This window comes from Anticarsia gemmatalis, chromosome 22 (genome assembly GCF_050436995.1).
Source record: "Anticarsia gemmatalis isolate Benzon Research Colony breed Stoneville strain chromosome 22, ilAntGemm2 primary, whole genome shotgun sequence".
Taxonomy (NCBI): domain Eukaryota; kingdom Metazoa; phylum Arthropoda; class Insecta; order Lepidoptera; family Erebidae; genus Anticarsia; species Anticarsia gemmatalis.
In genome coordinates this window covers 9,830,498-9,856,916 of record NC_134766.1, presented here as the reverse complement: position 1 = coordinate 9,856,916, position 26,419 = coordinate 9,830,498, and the positions used below count along the sequence as shown (strand labels likewise).

The 26,419-nt window shown below is 33.1% G+C and overlaps 1 protein-coding gene across 3 annotated transcripts in view; it reads left to right on the top strand.

The window, feature by feature from the left end:
* LOC142982569 (inactive dipeptidyl peptidase 10) overlaps nt 1–26,419 on the top strand; it is a 533,383-nt gene that overhangs the window by 261,085 nt on the left and 245,879 nt on the right. Inside the window, exon 1 of one of the 3 annotated variants that reach the window (XM_076129129.1) lies at nt 8,325–9,028. The exons of the other annotated variants lie outside the window; for them this stretch is intronic. The gene's annotated coding sequence lies outside the window, so the exon portion shown is untranslated. Of the gene's footprint in view, nt 1–8,324; nt 9,029–26,419 lie in introns of those variants that run through there. 3 annotated transcript variants of the gene reach the window in all.

The window sequence follows — 26,419 nt, the reverse complement described above, 5'->3', positions numbered from 1 at the left end:
TAAGAATATCGACGTAAAATTGTGCATAATAACAATATGAGAGTATTATCTACATTCGACTACAGTCTCTTATTTCTCTCTCTACAGTCTAATAATACATAGGTACCTACTTACCATGCTACCTAATCATGCTTGTTTTGCATTAAGTTAATCTGTCTTCAGTATAGTAACACGTAGGTAACACAACAGCACATATTTGAGATAACGTATATCGAACGATTGATGATTGTCTCGCACTGGTTGTTTTATAACATATTATACAAGCAATTTAGAATGTATTCATCAACAATAAAATATCAAACACATTATGGATAAACGCAGAACACTTTAATAGAAATGAGTTTAACCTATAAATCTGACAAAATGAAAATTTACTCGAATAGAAACATGCAAAACAATTACTCTTTAATACACTGATACGTTCACAGTTATGCACAAACATTTAATAAGGAATAATGTTGTAATAAACACAAATATTCTAATTTGTTATAGAGCGCGCGAAAAAACAGTAAACAAACATAACCTAATGTCAAACTGGTGAACAATGTTGGACTCATACTTATATTTCGCCATCTCGCTCTTGCACGCGGCTCGCGCCGCGACAGAAACATGCGTAAGATCATGTGTCCGCCGCGGCGCGGCGGCGCGAGCGCTGTAGCGCGAGGCAACCCGCTCTTCCTCCGGCTTGCTCGCCACTATGCAGCGCGGTGTAAAGCGCGATCCAAAAGGTCGTAAGCGACATCGGCGCCATAGTTTTTATTGTACGCGATTCCCGATCAGCGCCTACGGTTTATTTCATTATTATTACTTCACGTTGCGTTTTAGCGGAGCGTAATTTTTGAAGGGTAGGCGTTTTCGTACTGTTTCGATTAGATTATTGAATCTAGTTAAAGATTTCGCTTTAAATATTGTTTATTATTAATTAATTGTGTATTATTAGGCAATAGTAAACAATTAATTTAACACTAATATTTAGTCTGTCCAGAAAGGGAAGCCGGTAGGAATCGAGTTGTATGGAGCCTTCGCCACTGATAAGCTTATAAGCTCTGCTGAGCTTAGAATCATATGCCCAGGTGTGAATTGTCCAATTATATTTATGTACTAAACTAATAACATAATTATGGTGACTACACTAAAGTTAAACTACCAGTTAACTCTTATAATAACTCAGAAGCGCGCGGTTTGGTTTAGTTATTTATTTATTAGCTGCATGCTCGGTAAATAACGCGCTACCACATATGAGTTAGTGAAATGCATGCTGTGATTCATTGCATTATTGCATTATATATCGCTTGAAAATGTATGTATCTATACTGGCCTGAAGACCTGCGCGGGCCTAATTACTAATACATCGTATAAAATTAAACTTTAGTTTAATTTCTATTTTATTGTATTAAAAGTAAATTTTAGTATGTGTATGTTATACACGAATATAGCAATTAGGAATAATGCAGGTAGCTACATGTAGGTGAAAGAATTTTCAAAATCGGCCCAATAATTTGGGAGATCACCTCCTCCATACAAACTTACAAATTTTACCTTTCCATAATATGTATGTAAATGCAACGCGAAAGTTTAAAAGTAATACACACACCATTTATAAAACCGTTCATGCAGGTACAGGAAATTTTCCTTCAAAGAGCTAAGAGCTAATATTATTTGAAATTGTGCGTCAAGTTTGAAGTATAACGTTATAAGTTAGCTTCAGTGAGGGGAAGTTTAAAGAAAACATTCTAGTGCTTGTTGGAGGAAAGCGATCCGTCTTTCGTTAGCTGCGGTGAAATGGGAGATCGTTTTATGATAATATTTATGAATATTTTATAAGTAAATCTATGCTGTAATAAAATTCATATTCTTTAAACTATTGGTCAATACACACTGAGGTGTTAAGGAAGGGATTGGTATTTTTTAATTTATATTAGAATGTTTCTCAATAGGAGTCCAGAGTTTGGTAACGTGTCCGGTAAATGGCAATAGGCTCGTCTCTTATTACTTAATATAATATACATATGAATATAAATATTGTGGGACAAGTCACACACGGTCATCTGATTCCAAACTAAGCAGAGCTTGTACCATGATAACCAGATAACTGATAAACATACTTGTATACTTTCAAATAAATACTTATATAGATATATTAACATTCAGGCTCAGAACAAATACTCATACTCATCACACAAATATTTGTCTTGGGTGGGATTCGAACCCGCCACACGCGGTGATACGGTTATTGCGGCGAGGTGATACTTGGTACTAACATTGTTATTGGTAAACCGTGGGTGTATTTCAAACACCTCTGCTTAGACCTTTGAGTATAACATGCGTGATATTACGTATTTGTTTATTTTTGCGTTTACAAACCACGGGCTACTTTAAAAAATATTGTGTAGTAATAATAAAAAAAATTAACCCATTAATGTCCCACTGCTGGGCAAGGGTCTCCTCCCAACGAGGGATGGGTTAGGCCTCGAGCCCACCACGCTGGCCAAGTGCGGGTTGGGTACTAAATGTATTTAACAAATTTTTAAGGCATGCAATGTTTCGTCACGATGTTTTCCTTCACAGTTAGAGCAAGTGATAATAATTTCTAATACACACATAACGTCAAAAAGTCATTGGTGTGTTGCCTCGGGTTCGAACCTGCGACCACTTGTATGGGAGGTATCAACTTATACCACTCGGCTATCACTGCTCTTCTTTGATCAAAATATTATATTAACCCTCTTATTTATAACAATATATGTATACGTATATATAAGTTACAAAAGGCTTATAAAGTATTTTGTTTTTTTCACTCCTTAGCGAAATGTAAGAGAAAAAACATATTATAGTAGCCTTTTAACTAAAATAGGTTTATAGTGTGTTTATGAATAAGAGGGTAAGTATAAATGAGAAAATACCAATAGCTCTACACTTGTTATACGTACATTATATACAAGTATAGAGGCGTTGAATCTTAATGCAGCTCATGAAGTAGTTGTGAACAAAGTTGTCGGCGAATCAAAGGAAACTATAAATCTACTTATCAATACTTGGATGTTTTATAAGGTGCTTTACTTGAAAGTTACAGTAAGTATTGTAAGTGTGTAGGGAATATTTTGTTCAAGTTTATATAAAAATAATATTTGAATTAGTTATGTAAGTAATTTTTTTCGCGAGTTTCTAATTTTTCATTTTTTAGAAAAAAATTATGGATGACTAATTACAGGACGAATACAAATTAGTTCTTAATTGGATTGAAATACGGTCATATCGAAATGAAATTCAATTTAAGTAACACGTTAAAGTAACGGAATTATGTATGAACCATTTTGTATATTGTAAAAAATATTCTCGCAATCAATGTTTTTAACTTAATCATTGAACTTTTTGGATCGTGCTTGCATTCCGGACAATGCATGGAAATGCAAAAGTTTGTCAAAATGGATGTATGTTTGTTATTTTTTCACGAAAAATCTTCTGGACGGAAAGTTTTTTGAATAAAATTAAGTACCCGAATGTAATATTTGCTCAAAATTAAATGTTCTTTGTCTAGAAATGAATCAATCTATAAGCAAACAAAGCCTCTGTCCACGGTACATCGCTAGTACATATCATTACAGTAGAAGACGTTCCACTCGTTGCTCACAGAGGTCAGGTGTACGATACTGTTGTTTGCATGTTTTATGTCTGAGACGAATAGACCGTGCCTGATGGGATCAGAATAATAAGTAGGGAGTAAACTAATCGATGGCTACTAATTAGGAATCAAGGCTAGATTTTTTTTATAAAAAGACGACTCCCGCACTTTGAATTTCTCTAGTGTCATGGGGACTTTTACAAACATACAAACAACGAAAAATATCAAACAGCTCTATATGTTTAACACATGCACATACAAAATCCATTTAATTTTGAAAACATCATAATTATATTACTTACATATACACTACGAAACAAAACAAAAATTTATCTTTTTCTTGTCAAGAATGAATCAATCTATAAGCAAACAAAGCCTCTCTTCACGGTACATTGATGGTACATAACATTACAGTAGAAGAGGTTCCGCTCGTTGATCACAGAGGTCAGGTGTACGATACTGTTGTTTGCAAAAATCCCGGGAAATCTTTTCACGCCTGCAAAAGCTAGTATTGGTCATTGCACCAAATTAATAGAAGTGTTAATCTTAACACCCAAAAACCATTTAATTTTGAAAACGTCATAATTATATTAACTACATATCTAGGACACGCCAAAGCGTGTCAAAAAACTTTATGAATGGTTTGTTCATATAGGATATTTTTTTTCTAATGTGAGCAAAACCTATTATTGGTTATTGCACAAAATTTGAGATGTGTTAATCTTAACACCCAAAAACCATTTAATTTTGAAAACGTCATAATTATATTAACTACATATCTAGACACGCGAAAGTGTGTCAGCCAAGTTCAAGCAAAGCAAAAACTGGCTTAATTATGAAACTAAACATTAATTCTCTTTTTTTTATCAAAAATGAATCAATCTATAAGCAAACAAAGCCTCTCTCCACGGTACATTGCTTGTACATAACATTACAGAAGAAGAGGTTCCGCTCGTTGCTCACAGAGGTCAGGTGTACGATACTGTTATCTGCATGTTTTATGTCTGAGACGAATAGACCGGGGCTGATGGGCTTTAGAACCGGAATATTAAGTGGGAATCAGAAGACTTACTGGCTACTAATGATATTAAAATAAAGCTAGATTTTTTTGTTTTTTTTTTCTATAAAAAGACGACTCCCGCACTTTGAATTTCTCTAGTGTCATGGGGACTTTTACAAACATACAAACAACGAAAAATATCAAACAGCTCTATATGTTTAACACATGCACATACAAAATCCATTTAATTTTGAAACATCATAATTATATCAATTACAAATCACCAGAACATAGAATTCTCTTTTTTTATCAAAAATGAACTAATCTATAACCAAACAAAGCCTCTCTTCGGTACATTGCTTGTACATAACATTACAGTAGAAGACGTTCCACTCGTTGCTCACAGAGGTCAGGTGTACGATACTGTTGTTTGCATGTTTTATGTTCGAAACGAATAGACCGAGGCTGATGGGATCAGAATAATAAGTAGGGAGTAAACTAATCGATGGCTACTAATTAAAAATCAAGGCTAGATTCTTTTGCCATTTTAATTGTATGTTTATAACTTAATCATTGAACTTTTTGGATCGAGCTTGCATTCCGGACAATGCATGGAAATGCAAAAGTTTGTCAAAATGGATGTATGTTTGTTATTTTTTCACGAAAAATCTTCTGGACGGAAAGTTTTTTGAATAAAATTAGGTACCCGTATGAAATATTTGCTCAAAATAAAATGTCCTTTGTCTAGAAATGAATCAATGTATAACCAAACAAAGCCTGTCTTCACGGTACATTGCTTGTACATAACATTACAGTAGAAGAGGTTCCACTCGTTGCTCACAGAGGTCAGGTGTACGATACTGTTATTTGCAAAAATCCCGGGAAATCTTTTCACGCCTGCAAAAGCTAGTATTGGTCATTGCACCAAAGTAATAGAAGTGTTAATCTTAACACCCAAAAGCCAGGTAATTTTGAAAACGTCATAATTATATTAACTACATATTAGTACATATCTAGACACGCGAAAGCGTGTCAGCCAAGTTCAAGCAAAGCAAAAACTGGCTTAATTATGAAACTAAACATTAATTCTCTTTTTTTTGTCAAAAATTAACCAATCTATAGCCAAACAAAGCCTCTGTCCACGGTACATTGCTTGTACATAACATTACAGTAGAAGAGGTTCCGCTCGTTGCTCACAGAGGTCAGGTGTACAATACTGTTGTTTGCATGTTTTATGTCTGAGACGAATAGACCGGGGCTGATGGGCTTTAGAACCGGAATATTAAGTAGGGAGAAGACTGATCGATGGCTACTAATTAGAAATCAATGCTAGACTTTTTGCTACTTTTTTTGATAAAAACACGACTCTCGGACTATGAATTGTGTTTTGTTGCGGGGACTTTTACAAACATACAAACAACGGACACAAAGTACAACCAGACTCGAAACAATTATTTTGATCGGACAAATAAAGTTGTGGGAATCGAACCCAAGACCTCTCAATACACTGGTAGTGGCGAGTTGACCACCTTAACCACTGCGCCACGCAGGCTGTCTATTAAGTGAAAATAAGACTGATCGATATCCGCTAATTGAAGGAATAAAAATGTTTGTAATGTTATTTTTCTTACTACATTATTGAGTTTATTTGGACAGAATATGATATTGAACGATACAATGGTTTTGTTATCGAACAAGTTTTCATGTGATCTAAGTAATGATAATTTTGTTAGTTTAGTTTTTGTCGCAGTTATCTGATAATAACAAAATTATACACTTAAGGCAGGTTGGTCTATTTTGAGGAGAGTCTCTGCATTAAAATGCAAGGTGACACTACGTGACTTTGTAAAGCTTGCAAATAATTAACCTTTCCGTTAAAAAAAACCTTTGTAGACATTTCTTCAGACACACTTTATACATACGTCATTACTGGGTTTCAAAAACGTTAGAAACGCGCAGTTCATTTTAATTAAATATAAAAAAGTTAATTAAGAACAGCCCTAAAAAAAGACAGCATAAAATACATAACTTATTGTATAATACGGTGATTAATCAAATTCATAATCTACCATACGCTACGACGCAGCTACGCCGTAGACACTCGTAGCATTGCCTACGTAGCACGTAAGGTGTCACTCAAATATTGTATGGCTTCGTCTTGATGCTCTTCAATATTAAAGATTAGAAGTGTGTGTAATAATATGTTGTGAAACTGTATAGATATTTTGTTTGTTTGTGTTATGATGACTTTTTAAGTGTTCATAGGTGAAGCGCTCATACCTAATTGCATTAACAAATGAATTGATAAATTACTTGTAAGTTAAGCAGCCATTGGCGCAATCACTTTATAGATGGGTGAACGCTTAGTGGTATTTAGAGGGGGTGGTAAAAAAATGTGTTATTTAAAGTGACTATAATTGTTTGCAAATGTATGAATCTTTCAGCAAGTGCTATAAGTTCGATTTCAAAAACCAAAAATATTATCAACTGTAGTTTATTACCGACAATTTATAGTCAGTATGAATTTCTTAAAAAAAAATATTATCATAATTTTAGGCGACCATAAAGTACACAATAAAAAGCCTTAATAAAGAATCCTTACCTTTATCGTACAACAAACATTATCAACTTTAACAAAATAAAACAAGGCCTATATTTTAAAACATTAAAACGAGAGTAATATTTTAAGTTGTTATCTTTGAACATAAATTATTTACTAATACGTAGAGGGTCCTAAAATGTATTACTTTTACAAACTTTTGAAATATTACGAAATTAAATTGTTCTCTTTCTCTGCTTGAAGAGAGTATTATTATAATTTCTAAGGTAATTTTGTGAATTTACAATTCAGTTAATAGTATATAACATGATTGCTGATCATGAGTTCGATTCTGGAAAATTACTAATGTTCCTTGTACTAACATACAAAAGTAGGCAGAGGCCAAAGAAAGTTTTAATTGCATTAAAATATTTATACATAGTAGCCCGTTTGTACACGTTTGATAACGTGCTATGGAAATGGCACTAAGTTTGACCATTACATCGGACTGAAATTGATAAAAAAATAAAAACGTTAGCGTATTTCTTACAACAAAAAGTCTAATCCTAAATAATTTTCACTCAAATATAAAACCTTTGCCATATATTTCTGTAATAAGATTTTAAACCACAATTAACTTTCAGGGGCGGCTGTTAATTAGCCTTATTTATTATAGTCTTTGTACTATAATGAAACTAGTTTCATGTACGTTACGCTTAATAACGAACGTCGTAAAATTAATGGTATTTTATTTAATTACATTTGGAAGAATTTATTTTTGCAATTAAATATGTAGAGTGGAAAATTGGGTCACGGTGGTAAATTACTTAAACAGTACAGTTTCAAATACTATGAATAAGTGTCGGATAAACTATCCAACAAAGAAGAAGCAAATGTATGAAATCCCGTAAAAAAATAATATGATAATCAGTGGTTGTTTCTTACTAGGGGTGAAAACCAATAATAAATGAAGTAATTACAGAAAAAGACGCGTTTTTTTATATGACTTACTAAATGCTATTTTCTATTAGTAGAAAAAGCTGTCTTTAAAACGAAAAACGATTTTTGAGAACTTTTAAAGCGAAGAAATAGTACTTCACATTTTGAACCTGACAGTATTTTTCCACAGACTATATCGAAAATAAGAGACACATTTGGGCAGTGTCCAAATAAACATTCACTTTTGTAAGACTTAGAAATTAATTCTCGATTGTTCTACAACCTATTCAATATATCAATAAACTTCAATTACTACAAAAAAAGCAAAACAATTCGACGACCAAATCTATATTTCGGATACCGCAACAGAATCCCGGACGAAATCCGACGACTAGTCGGGACATCCTTCGAGCCGCAGTGTTGCCGGGCCGGAGCAGTAACCAACGCGACGCGGCCGAGGTCGCGCGTACCGAGAGCCATCTTCCAAACTTACCCTTCAAAAAAAAAACCTTATACTAACATAACATCTATAAATAAATGTCTTTAAAAAATAACAATAAAAAAAATTACATTTATAAAAAAAAATATCGCATTCTAAAGCTACAGGTGTTTCCAACCTATCATTCGATTTTAAACCTTTCTTGTTCGTAAATAGAGTTTCAAATTCCTCGTCTTTATAATTCAATTCTGTATTTAAGTGATAGTGTAACGAATTTAAAATTAAAAATAATACGTAATCAAAATAAATAAAAAAAAAATATCGAGTTCGATTTTTGCAATATTACCGTAATTTTTGTGTCAATAAGTGAGTGTTAAAAAAAATAGTGATTGATGATTTTTTTGTGTGTAAAATATTTTTGTTTATAAAAGTGGCCTAACATTTTTTGTGTGCTGTGATAAGAAGGTTTTTTTCTTGTGTTGTGAAAAGGTAATAGTATACCAATTTATAAATAAATAAACGTTTTGTTAGTAATTATCTTCAGTACTGCTCTTATTTCAGGCTTTGTGTTTTGTTTCGTTATCAACCACTTTATAAGGTTTTTAAGAAACAATTTCGTAGAGAATAACAACCTCCGCTGTATATTTTATCATAAGAAAATGAAGCTGTTTTTAAAGATTACGAGTCTTTTATCTAAAAGGAAACTCATTTCTAAGGAAAAAATATTATCTTTGAATGTTAAAAACGTTTATTAATAAATTAATTGTTAGTTTATAAAAGCCTATTACTTAGTACAAAAGTCTACGTGAAATATTTTGTAATTTAGTGGACCTTAAAATCTATCTAGATTTTTAAGAAATTATTTTTTGCATCAAATTTATTATATATGAGCTCACTATATGCAGTAGATGTTTTAGCATTTTTTTATTAAGCTATATTATGTTTTTACTGTAGTTAAAGATACTCCTAAATTTATGACTTATCCGTATAAAAATAAATAAAAACTGTTATTCATTAACAAAATTATCGACATCTTTCCTTTCTCTAAATATTCAGTATCCAAAACAATGAATAACATGTTAAAATTATTATTAAATTGCATCAATTATTGACAAATTTTAAAACCACAAAATAAAAGTACTGCTCTCAAAAGCATACAAGTACGTATAAACCAAATATGAACCAAAACTAATGCCATACAAGTATATAATTAACTATGTACATCTAAATGTATACAACTGAAAGGTGACTGACTGACTGACTGACAGTGATCTATCAACGCACAGCCCAAACCACTGGACGGATCGGGCTGTAATTTGCCATGCAGGCAGACGTTATGATGTAGACATCTCCTAAAAAAATAATGATTTCGATAAGTTCTACCCCCAAGGGGATAAAATAGGGGATGAAACTTTTTATGAAAATTCTGCAATAAGTCACAAACCACGCGAACGAAGTCACGGGCAAAAGCTATTATAATATATGTATGTACGTGATAATGATCGCGCCGTTGAGAGCGGTATCAATTGTGTTCATAATCAATTAAGCGGCTTGTATCAGCGAACTGATATTGAGTTCTGATTGCCAGAGGCTCGACTCAGTAGATACTACCTGTGTTACTTTTAATTGGATTTTTTGAAATCGAAAAATTAATAAAAATATTTCTTTCTTTTTAATGTTGAACTTAATATATTTGACGTCAAAGTTAAACATTGGTTCGAATTTACAACGGCAAAATTTGATAAAACATTTCGAACTAATCAAAGTGATTTTGAACAAAAAAACAGCTTTGCCCGATACTGGGACACAGGCCGTGGCAGTTTAAAAACGTTTAGTTAAACGCTAAAGTATCTAGTAATTGTTACTTAGTATTGGTTATTATAGCGGCAACAGAAATACATAATGTGTAAATATATACTGACTATCGCTCATGAGATACAGCCTGATGACTGACATACAGCGAAGTCATAATAAGGTTCCATTTGTACCATTTGGGTAGAAAACCCTAAAAAGCTGCAATAGTCTACTTAGACTGGCCGGAGATTCTACCTAACAAACGGTCTGTCAATTCATCTATAACTGACTACCATAAGTGTCAATATTTGACCTAAATGAATTTTGATGAGTCAGAAGTCTATCGATCAGATCCATAATAGTCTGACCTCTGTATAATCCAATCAACTGAGAGTTAATTAGATAAAAATATCGAATATCTAATAATTCATTCGTTAGGCTTTCCAAACGATTTAACAATGTAAGGAGTAGAGCTGATAATTAGTTAATAGGTTTAGATTTAAATTCGCTGTAATATCTGAGCTTGCTATTCTTATGACTAGTTAAATAGAGGTCTTATTACTTAAATACTCACGCTAAAAATCCTTAGCTACGAATAATACTTTTCGTGTAGTAAAGTTAACTCAGATTCCTTTTTGAAAGCTATAAATTCGTTTAAAGCCTTGCAATTAAAAGGGTTGCTTCATAGATTTTCCAAAACTGACACACACATTTTATTACCTCGAATATAACTGAAGGTATTATTATATTAAAATATTTTTATAAACAAAGCAAGCCCGTAGCTCACCAGAATCGAATAAAAAATCTTATTTTTATTTTTAGCTGACTTCCAAGAAAAGAGCAGGTTCTCAATTTGACCCTATTTATTTGTTCTTCCCCTCAGCTCATGTATTTCTTCTAAAAACTAAATTACGAATTAAAAACGACATTTTTCAAATCCACCAATGAAATTCTTTGCAAAACTTATTTTTCAACTGTAAAACTAAACGTAAATTGATAACGATTCAAGACTTGCAAATGAATTTCAATTAGTAAATGCTTCTTGTACTAAACACAAATATTTTGTCTGTACAAACAAGACGTAAGAATAACTGTTTTACAATATATTGCAGTACGTCAGCTAGCTCCGTCAGTATTTATATTGTATCCGTTTTAATAAATTACGAGAAGAATAAATAAGAACGTAGAAAATACACTCTGATACAAATTCGCCAAGGTTAACTCTACATTGATAAATATAATCCTATGTGTATTTGATAATTAGTCATAAAAATCAGAATTATAAATTATCTCCATGCAAAATTTTAATTATTACGTTAAGTTTTTGTAGTTATTTAGTAACAAACATCCATGCATACAACTTTTCTTACATACATACAAAATATCACGGCTTTTTCCTATAGGGATAGGCAGAGACCCAAGAATGCCATTTGGTGCGATCCTTACATTCCTTTGACTAATTCTCATCTACACTCTTTATGAAAGTTAGATTTCAATTTCAATCAATTTATTATAAGCACTAGATATTATATTGCTAAAATCCTCGTAGGCGACAATTCAAATTCAAAATATGGGGATTTGTGTTACTAATTAACAATCTTACTGGTATAAAGCTGGATAAATATAGTTATTTTTTTTTGCGCTATTATAGATATTATCGCAAAATCCGTCTTTTTTAAATAAAAATGCTTAATTTAGCAGGTAAAGCCGTGATTAACAGCTTGTGTTTGATACATGTATTACGCTCCTAAGTAGGCATTTAAGTGCGACCTTAAACGTATGTTAAGTTTACGACTGTGCACTTAAGTACTGTGCAATGCAAAGTGCTATGTAAACTAAAAGCTTTAAATAAGAATTATAATATGTTTTCTTTCTGCAGTCCTTGAAAGAAATCGTTTTGCAGTTATTAGCAAAAACGTTCCTGTTTTTGTTATGTTAGTCTACGTATGTATACACGTAAAGGTATAGTCACATAGCAAAAAAAATCCTGATTTTTTATAATATGTTGGACTACACAAGGTAATCAACACACATCTGTCATTGCGTTGAAAGTCGTGAATTCGAAGACAAATTCCCCTTTTACGGTGATTTCATAATCGTATTTTTGAACACCAAAAAAACAACGTACTTTTTGTTTTTTTTTTTTTGTCCCAGAGAGAGGATGAGAAGAAAAAAAAGTCTACTTTTTAAAACCTAACGTTACATACGACACAAATTGCCTTTTTGCTAAACAACGCAATCCTAAGCAAAAGCAGTTTTAGCAAATCCCAATACACGAACTTTCTTCTAACAACTTGTACACGTTCCTACAACACCCTTAAGACTCATATTATCTTAAAGTAACACTTAAGAATAATATAAAAACTTAGAATGAAGAAGTCTAGCTCTGTGGTTTAGCTTATCACGAGATCTGGGGTTCATATCCCTGGTCAGGCGAGGATTTATTTAATTTTTCTAATTTATATTAGAACATTTCTCATTTGTGGCCGGAAGTTTGATAAAGTATATAGTTAAAAATGCACTCACTCCCTTATTCATGGGACTTATATCGCAAAAGTCATAATATAGATGTATTCTTAATATCTGCATACGTTTTTGGGATAAACAGTCTTTATGTTACAATGAAACATTATTTTTTTACACAAAAGTTATCTGTTTGCAGTAAATTTTAAACAAATTATAACATCTTGAAACCACGCCCCTAAGACTCATACTCGTAATATTATCTTAAAACAGCCCCTAAAAGCAGTATAAAAACTTACAACAATATTTTTTATAAAGAAACTAGTAGTGTTTTGTATTAAACCGTTGCAAGCACTACAGTTAGCTACTGTCGTAGTTTAATCCGCTAAATTCCGCTTGATATGGGTCCCTATTGTATCAGTCGTCGGTTAAATACGATACTAGAATGTGCTTGGGTTCGCTCGGTTTAGATTTCAAAGCTTGCAGAAAATACTACTGGAAAAGGATAATGTTTGTTTGTTCTGATTTTATTGTGTCTTCTTATGATAGCTTGTAATCTATACTATCGATACTAAGGGTAATATTACAATAGTAAAAGATTAAATTTATGTTGTTTTGTCATAATATTAAAGTCAAACCAGTTGTACTGTTGTTTGGACAAAAATTGGCAGAGTTTGAAAAAACTATATATTAAAGGGCCTTTTCCAAAATGTTTGTAAAATCCGCAAAAAAATCCGCGTACTACAGTTTATTAAAACGAAAAAATCATAAACATATATAATTATTAACGCGAGTTTTTTTTATTACATATTCATTATAATAAACTATAGTTTGCGAATTTACAAAACCTCGGATCCGAAATTTGATCTTAATAAGGTGTCTTACCTATACCTAACAATTCACATACAATAATTTTCAACTAACTAAAAACGTCACTGTAACAGAAAGAAAACATTACTTGTTCATTAATATAGCAGGATATAAAATAAATTCATAGGTTTTTGCTAAACCATTATAGTGCGATATAAGTTTAGTTTTGATACTTTGTGTCAAACCTCACTCAGAATTTAAAAGGGTTTTGACGAGACTTTTTGTCGCTTAGTTTAGTGGATTATTTAGTTGATATTGTTTGTTAGCAACATAAATTAAAATAATAGTGAACTAAATTTTGATTTTTGATAAATCATTGTACAAGAACTAAATCAAGTTTAATAACTATGTTTTCTATAAATAAATATGTATTGTGTAGATAGCAAAATAACGATAATAATTTCTATTAAATAGCACAATGAATTAGCTTGATACATTACTACTTTTTCTACATAATCTATTGGTTTGCATAGATATTAAATCCGGCTATCTTATAAGTTTAAATTATTTTGAAACCCAGTAGGTTAGTTGAAGTCTAACTTTTCATAGAACACAATCATCAGAAGGACGTAATAGGTACCCTAGACACAAGATTCAATTATCTCGGGAATCAAACCCGAGACCTCAAAATCAACCCTTTTAAACCTTTCCATATAACCTTGTTAAAGAAACACCTTACTAAGATATACTGAACAAAATTCAATGTCAACATACTGATGCGTTTTGTCAACAAAAAAGGTTCTTTTCTCAAGGGATGAGGGCTGAAATATTATCCCCTTCGCACAAGAATGAGGAGGCACTATTGAAATATTGTACGTAAGGTGGTTGTTATGATAAGGGTGGAATATTTGATACTTATTGATAAAGTTGTAGAACCTTGTTTGGTGGAAATATATTTTAGTTTTTCTGGTCTGGGTAAAAATATCATCTTTATCAATATAATAAAACTGAAAAGTGTTTTTATATGTTTCTGTGAGAGTGCTAAACTTTGATTAGGAGTGGTGCAAGGATTTGTTTCTCCTGCCGACCGTCGAAATTTTAAAATTCAGCAACACATCATCGCAAAGTTATGTCTATGTTAGAAATAATCCACGTTAGCTTAAGCAGTAAAAAATGACATCATCAATCTTAAATGTTTGAACTTTTTATATCAGATTTTGAAAGAAATTCATACAGCTAGAATAATAATAACCTTACTATTCCATGCAATATCCTTCCAAAAAGCCAAATATTCTTGAAACGTATAAAACATTCCTTAAATAATATTTCACGGTGAATCCCGGGAGCGTTTCGTTCCCGCGATGATGCCTCTTACAATTCATCTGTAGTCGGTACTATTACCTGCCAACACGAGCCGCTTGTGTGAACGTACGGTTGAAATGTTATATCATGAGTTTTACCTCCTTGGAGCTAACTGGGAATATATTATAAGAAGGGTATCGTAAAAACTGACTTTGTGGTCTGCGTATACGGCTGCTGAAAACGAAGTCTAGGTTTTGATTCCTGGATACTATTAGGCTTTTCTAATTTACTTGTTAGAATTCTTATTAGTAATCCAGAGTTTGGTATCGTCCGATGAATGGCAATAAGTTCCCTATTATTAGGTTGTATACATTTTTATTAGCGAAAGTAAGGTTATTTCATACACCTCCATCTTCACCTTCAGGTATGAAATTTAAAATCTCTAAATTGGATCATGAAGTTAGTAACAAATAAATAAATATCATTGGACAACTCATACACGATCATGTGGCTGTAAACAAAGCAGAGCTTGTAATATGGTAACCAAAAACTTATAAACCAAACTGAAAGCAGATACTCGTATTCATCACACAAATATTTGTCTCGAATCGAACCCAAGCAAAATGTGTATTCTAAAAAAAATCTGCTTTCAATAAAACTATCCACCACTCTGTAAGTAGAGTGGTGGATCACAGTGGTGGTACTTTCCTACATATGCCTGTTATAATCGCTCGTTACAAAAGTTGTACAATGTGCGGATCCAAACTTGTTCAATACTGATCAACAATACGTCTTAAGTAGCTCAGCTGCTAACAATGGAACGAGTAACGTTCATTTGCACCTACTTAGTATTTATAATACTGGGGAGAAAACTTTTATCCCCTTTTATGCTGAAAAGGTTTGATTTTGAAAACAAAGAAGTCTATTTGATCTTGGGCCTTTAACTATCTTTATAGTAATGGCAAATTTGGTCTAAGTCGGTTAAGCGGTTTTGTTGTGAGAGCGTAACAGATATATAGACTATAGACAGTTGACTTACGAATTTTAAAGGTAACTAACTAGCTGAGAAGCACAGCTCTCTTTACATTATGTTTTATTCAAAGTTCTGTTAACTTAGTTAGCCGCGGAGCTGATTAACGAAAAGAAATCTAGTCTTTTATGAAATAATTTGATATAATTTACCAACTCCATGAAAATTGCATCAAAATTAATTCAGCCGATTCGACGCTATTTTGCATTGAAAATGTTGATAAAGATTACATTATTGTTCAAGCCTCACATTACAGGCATGAACTTTGTAATTCACTACCAAAAGCCACCAATTTGTGTAATACAAACATACAAATACATAGAATATTCTTGGTATTCGCTCCAAGTAACAAGTAACATAGGTAATACCGTCGGGATCTACAATGATATATAGTTGATCGTCTCGCGGTATCCGACAAGCTTTTTGTCAAGATATCTTTCAACAATTGATCGTTCCTGCTCGCTGAAGGAAAATTCTTACGTTTGAAAATGTTACGTAAGTTTTGGTGGTTAATAATAAGTAAGTTTAATATAGTGGATATTATGTAAGTGAATGATGTTAAGTAAATTATTGACGAATTAATTGTCCACGCTATGCGGTTTTGTATAAAATTAGAATTTGTTTGGAAATAATTTAAAGCTTTATCATGAGCATTAGTAATCATAACTATAATTCATAAATATGAAAAGTAAACCTCTACATTAGAAAAAAAGCGCGGACCAAACTACGATGGTACTTATAAAACTGATACGTGTGTTAATCTACTGTGATAAATATCAGACATAATTCAAGAAGATAGAATAATAATAATACTATCAAGTTTGGCGCCCAACATGGGAACACCATGTTCCCAAAGTACGTCATAAATCTGAATCAAAATCATTATCACATAATTTGAGATGCTTTAACATATAATTAATTATATTAGCTTGACTAGTGTGGTGGACTTAAAGCCTAACCCCTCCCTTCACTCTCCTAGGAGACCATTGCTCAACAGTGAGTCGAATAGGGGTTAAAAAAATATATATTTAATTTGCTTTCAATTATCTGGGAACAAAACTTTGCAAAAAAACAGCATCAGTTAAAGCACTTCTAAAAACTAATTTAACAAGAAAACTACAATAAAACCAAACCTGCCAAGATTTGCTAACGAGCTGAGAACTATGGAACATTGTATTTTATAATATTTTATCTTTAAAAGCTGAGCTCGTAAAGATCGTTGAGTTACAGCTAGATTATATTTCATTTACTACTCTAGAGAATACTGAGGGCTGCCTTAGAAAACATTGTTTCTTTAGTATAATTTTTGTGAAGATTAAGTTTTAAAATTGTTGCTTTTTTGACCACGTTTCAATGGGTACGGCCCTTTTCTTTAAACTAGCTTATGATTTTCTGAAGTACTGTACTGTAACTACTACACTTGCTATGACTTGCACTTTGGATAAAAAACATACATAATAATCTAAGAAGGAACAAAAACAAAGTATTTACGATTAAAATCAATGTTACTGCTGATTACGAGAATTCGGGTTCAATTACCAAGTCAGGCAAATCGTCTGTCTTTTCTAATTTTCATAAAAATATTTCAACAGCATTTTGACCTACAACCAAACCAACCGTATCTTTTTTGTCATAACTCTTTATTTATTTTGACCTACAACTGTTTTATATCAACAGATGTCCAGTAGCTTTACCAAAATATACGAGTACTATAAAACCCAAATAACGTTTTGTTCGCCCGGGGAATCGTACCCGGGACCACATAACTCTCTGGAACAATTACCATAAAATTTACGTTCAAATACCTTCATGACATAATGGCGCAAATAAAAGACATCCTTAATACCACGAACCGTAATTGAACCCACTATAAAGCGGTGAAAAGCCATCCCTATAACTCTTTTATCTTAGACGTTTAACGCTGGGATGAGGTAAGGACGTTTACACATGGAGCGTAAATTCATACAATATATGAGACCGGTTGTGAACACTACTTTCGTGTTATAATTAGGAACCAAGGCATTACGACACTAAAATCGTCTATATATTCGCTTAGCCTTTGTTCCAAACTTTGTTGGAGTCGGCTTCCAGTCTCACCGGATGCAGCTGGATACCAGTGTTTTACATGGAGCGACTGCCTATCTGACCTCCACAACCCAATTACTTAGGTATTAACACGATACCCTTCGGTAAGACTGGTTGCCAGACTTTCAAGCTTCTGACTACTGTTAACGACTGTCAAAGATCTTTGAAAATGACAGCTGGGACCCACAATTTAATGTGCCTTCCGAAACACGGAGGAAGTAGATATGTATAAGATGGTCACCCATCCACAGAACAACCTCGACAAGCGTAGCTTAACCTCAGAGATCGATCCGTGCGGCTGTTGTAAACTAAGCCACGAGCTCCTCACGACACTAAAATCGTCTCTGATTACAAAATATAGATATAAAACAAAATAAGTCTATAAAATACGCCTTATCCATAAAATGCCTTAGAGAATAATAAAATTTCATTTATAGTGGTCCTACCTGCGCGGCTACAGTTATTAACTATCTGATCCATTGTTTACTGCGCCGGTATTACGTCTTATCACGGACGGTCCATTGTGACCGGCGATATTAAACGATTATGAAATACGATTATCTTTGCGATATTTTAATAAGAATGTTAATCAGTCTGTCTAATTTATGCAATGACGGTTGAATCAAATAATGTTGCCTCTAGTTATAATGAAATACGATTTGGTTGAAAAGTGGTAGCAGATTATGTTTGGGGAAGCTCATTGGTAATTACTTTATTAAATAACTACAAGAGAAACTTTAACTTAAAATTGCCATTATTGGATAGCCTTTGTCAAAAAACTGTTGGACAGTGACTTTTGGAAAACGAGTTTACAGCAACTTTTGGAATAAGTACTCATGTACAGCGAAATTTGTAAATTTCAGGTGTAAAGGTTATTGTGTTTCTTAGATTATAACTCATGGCATTTTATTGTGTACAGATATTTTGTAAATTTGACCTGTTCAGCATCTTTTGGAGCTGGCTGTACATACTTAATTAGCTTGAAAATGTTCTACCTCAGTTTCCCGGTTCAACGTTTGATATAAACTAAGTTATAAAGTTATCTTTGATAAAGCATTCACAGTGAAATGATCTGCCAACTTACTTCTTGATATAACTCACAACTCGTAGTTTATAAGTTTAACTTAGTTTTAGTTTTAAAGTACAGCCGTTTCCGACAGTCCGCGTTGAAATATAATTCTGCAATTAACAAATCATCTTTTACTGAACTAAATTTGCCGTTGAATATCACGACCCACATATTTGTTCTTAAAGATCTGGATAGAGGCGAACTGAAATGATTTTTTTTTGTCGGCTATCAATATTATTACATACTTTCACGCCTGTTTTACCCTAAAGTGAAGATAGAGGTGTATATAAGTGCATATACATATAATACACTCACGTTTCGCCATCAACAATGTTAGTCCTATCTATGAGGGGGCAAGCCTATTGCCATTCACCGGGCACGGTCACCAAACTCAAGGCTGCTTTTGAGATATTACTAATAATAACTGATTATTACTAATAATACTTAACCCCACCCAGGAATCGTACCCGAGTTCTAACGCTTAGCAGTCAGAAACACTACTGACCACGCCAGTGCAGTGTGGTGAACCTATTGTCATAAATTTGTACTAGATTCTAAGCTCCAAATATTTAGACTAGACTCTACTATTAAGAACATAAGTATATACCCCGTCATAGAAACAGACCCGAGACTTTGTAATCAGCAGGCGAATAAGATATCAAAATCACTCTTATTGTGGTAAGATTTGATTATTCTTTGTACCTATTTATTCGCACTCTTTCTCTCATCGTATGGTTAACCTTGTGTTAAAGTTGTTCCAGCCACCCGTAGGCCTTGGTTTAACGGTTTGGCTTAACGACTATTATCTTAATTGACAACAACCGACTTTTTAAGTGCCCTCCGAAGCACGGAGACGCCCAGTTCAAATGCCACTTGTGGTCACCCATCTATGGAATGACCACGCCAAGGTTTGCTTTACCCGCCGATCGTGTTCTGACCGGTGAGTGCAACTGACCATGGGCGTAAAAAGCATGGTTTGATTGTATTTTTACCTGTCATGTTGTATTTGTACATGTCCATCTAGCTTTGATACTGTAAATCTAAAATCATCCTTTGTATCAGTTAACTGCATAGCACAAAATAAAGATACATTCCGCTTCAATGTAGTCGTGACAATGTGAAAGTGTTGTACAACGCTAACGAACCGTTAGTGTTTCAACTTGCTAACGTTTTACTGTAGAGTTTAAAGGTTTTTGTGTTTTGTTTGGAAATATTTGCTATAAAAGGACTTTTGTTTAGATAATATAATCTAAAAAACTGCGATTTAACTTGTAAAACAAAATAAAGACACAATAACAACAACAATTTACTATTATCAACTGAAAGTCAGAAGTCACAAAAAAACTAGAAAATCTATCCTAGGATATTATAATTAACAGCTATACATGACTGCAATGCCCCAGCAATAGTGACGATAGATAAATAAGACTAGCTTTACAAAGCGATATCATTTTTGTTGAATTTCCAAGTATTTTTTTTATCTTCCAAAGAACATACCATACATTTGTTACAGCTGTATTAACATTAAAATTTTTAAAAAGTAAGACTAATATGGGACGTTTCTTCTACAGACCGATAAACATCGCATTTTCCTTTTGAAAACACGGTAAATTAATGATATATCGCTTCAAAATAATAGAAAAATATTATCAAGTCGCCAATCGCTTTTCCCTTAAGTCCCAATAACAAAGACGTTTTGCCGCTGCCAACGAGTACTTAGTCCCAAGCTCTTCACTTAAATTCTACCTTTTAAATTGGTTTAAAATTCATGACGGACGCTACAGCACGACGCAATATACAAGTTACTGGCTCTATTTAGTTTTAACAACTAAACGTTCGGTGTGGTTCGGCAAGTTTCGGGTGTGTTGGGGATTAGTGTAATCTATTGGTTACTGAAAGCAAGAAGTCTTCTTTTTGTTATTTTTTCTGTGTAAATGTATTGTGTATTGAAAGCAAAGATATTATTATTGCAATTATACTGTCTGATAAGTTAGGTGTAGCATTATGTTTTGTGTTTCAGTTTGGACTTAGCCGTTGCTATAAAAAAGCTAAAAATTTGATTTTAGTCGTTTTGAGAATGAAAATGATGCATAAATTCTAGTTAATAACTTATTAGTAAAAGCCGTTTTTTTTAACTAGAAGTAGACTAGAAGTTTTTCACTAAATCCAAGATGTTAAAACGAAGAGATAATGAAAAATGTATTGAGTATGATTAAAAAATTTTACATTTATTTCTATGTCCTATCAAGAAAAATGTATGTTAGATAGAATCTACCTACAAAAATATCTAAGAAAAAATAAATAATAATAACACAATTTATAACAGTTATAGTGAGCTTTATTTATTACATCGCTAGTGTAATGTTTGGTACTAAGAAGTTGAAAGCGAACCGTGGTTGCTAACTATGTAGTTATTTAAAGCTTTATAGTATAGTATCAACTAAAACATTTCCGTTAATTGTTAAAAAAACACGTTGTAGAAACCATTTTTTTAAAATACCCTACCAATGTGCTTTAAGCTACATTATTACCACTATTTTACAGAAATGAAAACCTCAACTTAGAGTTGAGCAGAACTTTAGGTTATTAGTGGTATATAATGCAAATTAAACCCAAACCCCCGTACCTACATAATAACAAAGTTTGTACACTTTAATACACGAACTACCTACAACAGTAGCCATTTTACTTTTAAAAATACCCAACTACCCGCAGAACATTCATAAAACGATATAAAACAACGAATATACAATATATATATTACATGCATACATACATCACGCCTGTTATACTTAAAGGCGTGGGCAGCGGTGTATGATATATCAACATCTGAGTTTCATCATATGCAAAGTTAGTCCCGTATAATAATAGGAGGCCATCCTATTGTCATAAACCGGGCACGTTACCAAATTCCGGAAGAAATATTCTCATATAAAGAGAGAATATAGCAGTTGGCCTTACCTGGGAAAAAAAAATTAAAAAAAATATTGAAAAAATGCGAATCTGCAGAAATGAGAAACAGAAAACAAGCGAATAATTCATCAAAACCGAGACATCGTGATCAATAGTCGTAAATACTACCCCAGACCACAGAGACAGTCCCAAATTTAATACACTACCTACAGTAGCCATTTTTATTCCAAAAATATCCAACTACCCGCAGAATATTCATAAGCCGGTACAACACAGCAAATTTCGGTATTAATAGCTAATATATTCATACGTCGTTTACAACCGTTTCTTACCGAAATAACGTTAATATGGCGATATAATTCGCTCAAGGGTGGAATATACCCCTAAATTATGTTTACGTCGTAAATACAAGGTCGCTATGACAGGCTTGATTAAGTATTTTTGCTTGGATTGTTTTTAAATATACTTGCTTTTACGTAGGTATAATGTAACATTATTATTAGTCTGTTTCTGTGCCCCACTGCTGAGGCCTCTTGGTAATGTCGTTAACATCGAAAGTATATTTTTTAAACAGCATATTTACAAAGCTTATATCGTAGCAGGATTTTTTTCACTCTTGAGTTTGATTCCCAAACCTCTCGCACTGAAGTAGCTATGAGGTGATAATTTTGAGGGTAACTTACCTATTACTAAACCTCCGCTGTCTGTCTATCCGTCTGTCACCAGGCTGTATCTCATAAACCGTAATAGCTAGGAAGCTGAATTTTTACAATAATGTATTTCCGTTGCCGCTATAACAACAAATACAATAAAATATAATTTTAAACCGTACTATCAGAGTGTATTTTTCTATTTTTTTTTATTATGATGGTACGGGACCCTTATGCGCGAGTCCGACTGGCACCTGGCTTATTTTTAGCTCTATGCCGAAGACATTGATTTATAAACTTTATTAATCTAGCCCTTTAACAATCATATTCTACCTGGTAACCTGTGTTTTGTGTCTTCCTGCGTATCGCGTATTCGTATTATTCGTATAGCATCGCTCTTCGATTTTCCTATTTCATGAACTGATGGCTCAACACGGCTCTAATCGGATACTACGCTTGAATAATCTGTGCCTGATTTGAATCTTCAATACTATTGTTGCATTTGATATCTAACAATGCCCTTTAAGCTCTTAATATCTCGTATATTATATGCTCATTAACCATAAAACGAAATTAAAATGTTTATAACTACTACGCTTATATTGTGCAAACTAGTGTGTAGTAAGTTCTTGTTTGATACGATGTATAGATTCTGATGTAAATGATGCAAAGGAAGTTTAGTTTCGTTTTTTAGGAGTTTAGTTAGGATTGTACCAAGAAGTTCTCTGGTCTATGCCTACCCGATGGGGAAAAGGTGTGATATTATGTATGTATGTATTATTTATATTGTACTTTTTGCGTCTAAAACAGCAGGGCAACATTATGATTATTTTTAGCAGCGAATAAAATATTCATTTAGCACACCAATATTCTGTTCTTATTTTATTAGAAGTTTTTAATACGCCATGAATCAGAAGCTATTTTCAAACAATATCGACTTTCTACCAACTTAATACTCGATGTGACCTCTTTTTTGTACCTTGCTGCGTAGTATTCATCTTTGAAATACGCCGTCCATTGGTAATACTACTTTATTAAACTCTCAGTAAAGCGACACCAATCAGAGGTTACACACCAACAATCATTGTGCTACGAAAAATCAAGACTACAATGTAACCTCTGTTTCATGTCTATCTGCGTATTGTGTATTCATTTTGCACGTCGCTCGTTGGCTGTTCTAGTTTATTACAGACTTTCTGATATGACACAAATCAGAGGTGGCACTCAACAATATTATTGCTCGCTCACTTCTGCGGAAATTCTCTCTCGTGTCTCGCTGCGTAGTCTGTATTCATATAACATCGTCTATTGGTTATTACTACTATAATACTTGCTCTCTTATTTGATACAAGTCAGAGGTAAGGTTAAAGAATTATTACTAGTGTACTGCTTACGTAACTTCTTTATCGTTTCTTGCAACATTATGTATGAATATATGAGACGATTCGTGGCTCTAGAGGTATAATGTGACACGAATTAATGGTTGCAACAAATGATTCTTCTTCTTTTTGTATAGTGGTCAACCTCGTGTCAAAGTTGTTCAAGTCGCCCGAAGGCCTTTGACGTGGCTTAACAACTGTAGTCTTAATTGATCCAAAGCATAGAGACGCCCAGTTCAAATATAACTATGTAGTCACCCATCTATAGAATAACTGCGCCAATTTTTGCTTAACCCACTGATCGATTATCGAATGGTGAGCGCAATGGCTATAGGCACGAACAAAAATGATTGAATTTTAACCATTCGGTGTTAAATCGAAAGCATTGATTTCATTTGATGTAAAATTTCAGCAATCGACAAGTAAATTCACCCTCGTGTCTTGTTGCGTATTACTTATTCACAAGGCTTTCGGTGACTATAAAGTGACACAAATCAAAGGTTACAACCCAAGAATTTATTCTACTTCAACCAATAAAGTGTACGTTGTAACCTCTGCGTCGTGTCTACCGGCGTATTGTGTATTCGTATTGCAGCCCGCTCGTTGAGCGTACTTTATAAAGAGAGCCGTCGGTAGTCGATTTCACTGGAATTTATCTTTAATGGCCGGAGTCTGAAGGTAGTGGGTAAAATAAACGGCTGGAATGCTGATTTTCAATAAGTATTTTTACATAATACGAAACGGATGCGGTAAACAATTTTATTTGAGTTCCTTTTGTGTACTGTTTTCACTTTTTAGTTAGCGTGGTAGCAAAACATTGTTAGTTTTTGCATGTGGTAATCACCAATAGCCATATCATAAAAATAAATATGAATATGAGTTAACAATAAAATTACACCAAAATCTCGTAGGGGAAACGTAAAAAGTAATAAGGTACTTCTTTAAACGTCATATGACATTATCAATACATCACATTTTTCTCAATACTTTGCCGTTTTTATCTAATTTGTCGTAGTCCAGTTTCACTACGAAGTAGTAGTAATAAATCAAAATGATGGAACAAAACTTTTTGTTTATTAGTCTGAATCAAACCTTCAAAGCTGAGGTAGCCTCAGGAAAAGGTCTTTAAACCCAGTTCTACCCTAGTCTGTCCACAAATACCTTAATTTGACACAATTACAAACATACAAAATATAACTTGCTCACAAATATCTGTAGGTATTTGACAAAGGGTTCAATTTTACAAAACTTTTATTTGACTTCACATGAATGTTTTGTACAAATTTGGCTGGCATTTGGACCCACGATTTATAATGTCCTTTTTACCTGAAACCTTCAGCTGAAAACGAATTTACATTATTATTTTAATTAAAGGTACTTTGAATTTTAATTTCAGACTAATGTAACTTGATTTTCCTGTGTCTGTCGCCGGCAAAATTAATTTTGCCGAATGATGAAAGTAATATAACTTTCATAATATTTCAGAGGTAACATAACAAAGGCATTAAATTGATAAGATTTTTCAAATCCTTATGTAACTGACACTTCAACCAAGACGATTTTTGAATAGTTGTTAAAATAGAAAAGACATTTTATCACACAAGATTTGCCTTTTTCCCATAGGGGTAGGTTAAGACCAAAGAACGCTACTTAGTAAGATCCTTCTAAACTTCTCTTGTTTCATTCACATCCATAAGGTTCTTGTAAGGTTCGATTAATTACTAAAGGTTTTCAGGTTTTCTACATCCAAAATTAAGACCGTTTAATAAACTATCAACAAATTACATTCCTCAGCCTATCAGAATGTCTTTTCTAATAAGTTTATCTAATTGAAGAACTATTGAGGCAACAGTGTCCCAACGACATCCGTCCCCCGGCGTGAGGCGCCGCTCGCGTGACTGACCACAAATTGGTTTATGCAAATCTGTCAGTCAGCGAGTAAACGATCCCACCTTGTGCCGTTCACTAGGTACTATATATTATGTATACTATATATACTTGTGAATTGGGTCAGGATGAAGGCGTGTTTTTGGTGACTGTATTTGATTAGATGTTAGTTTTGTTTTGTTTGTAAGTTTGTAGAAAAGAAGTTTGTGTTTTTTGTTATTGATGATTTTTTAATTTATCCTTATGAGGCCGAAATAGACTTTAAGGTCTGTACGCGAGCAAACCGGGCTTGCTTTTATTGTTCAACTTCTATTATAAGTTTGAAAGATTATGAGAATAGATGTCATAAATTGATTCACGCGATGTCTTCTGTATTTAATTTTGATGAAATTTTACGCAAAACTATTCAATCTAGGTATACAAGAAATAGCGCTTCTACTTTGGGATTACATTTGCATACTAAATCATAGATAAATGTAAGTATTTGAATAAATATAG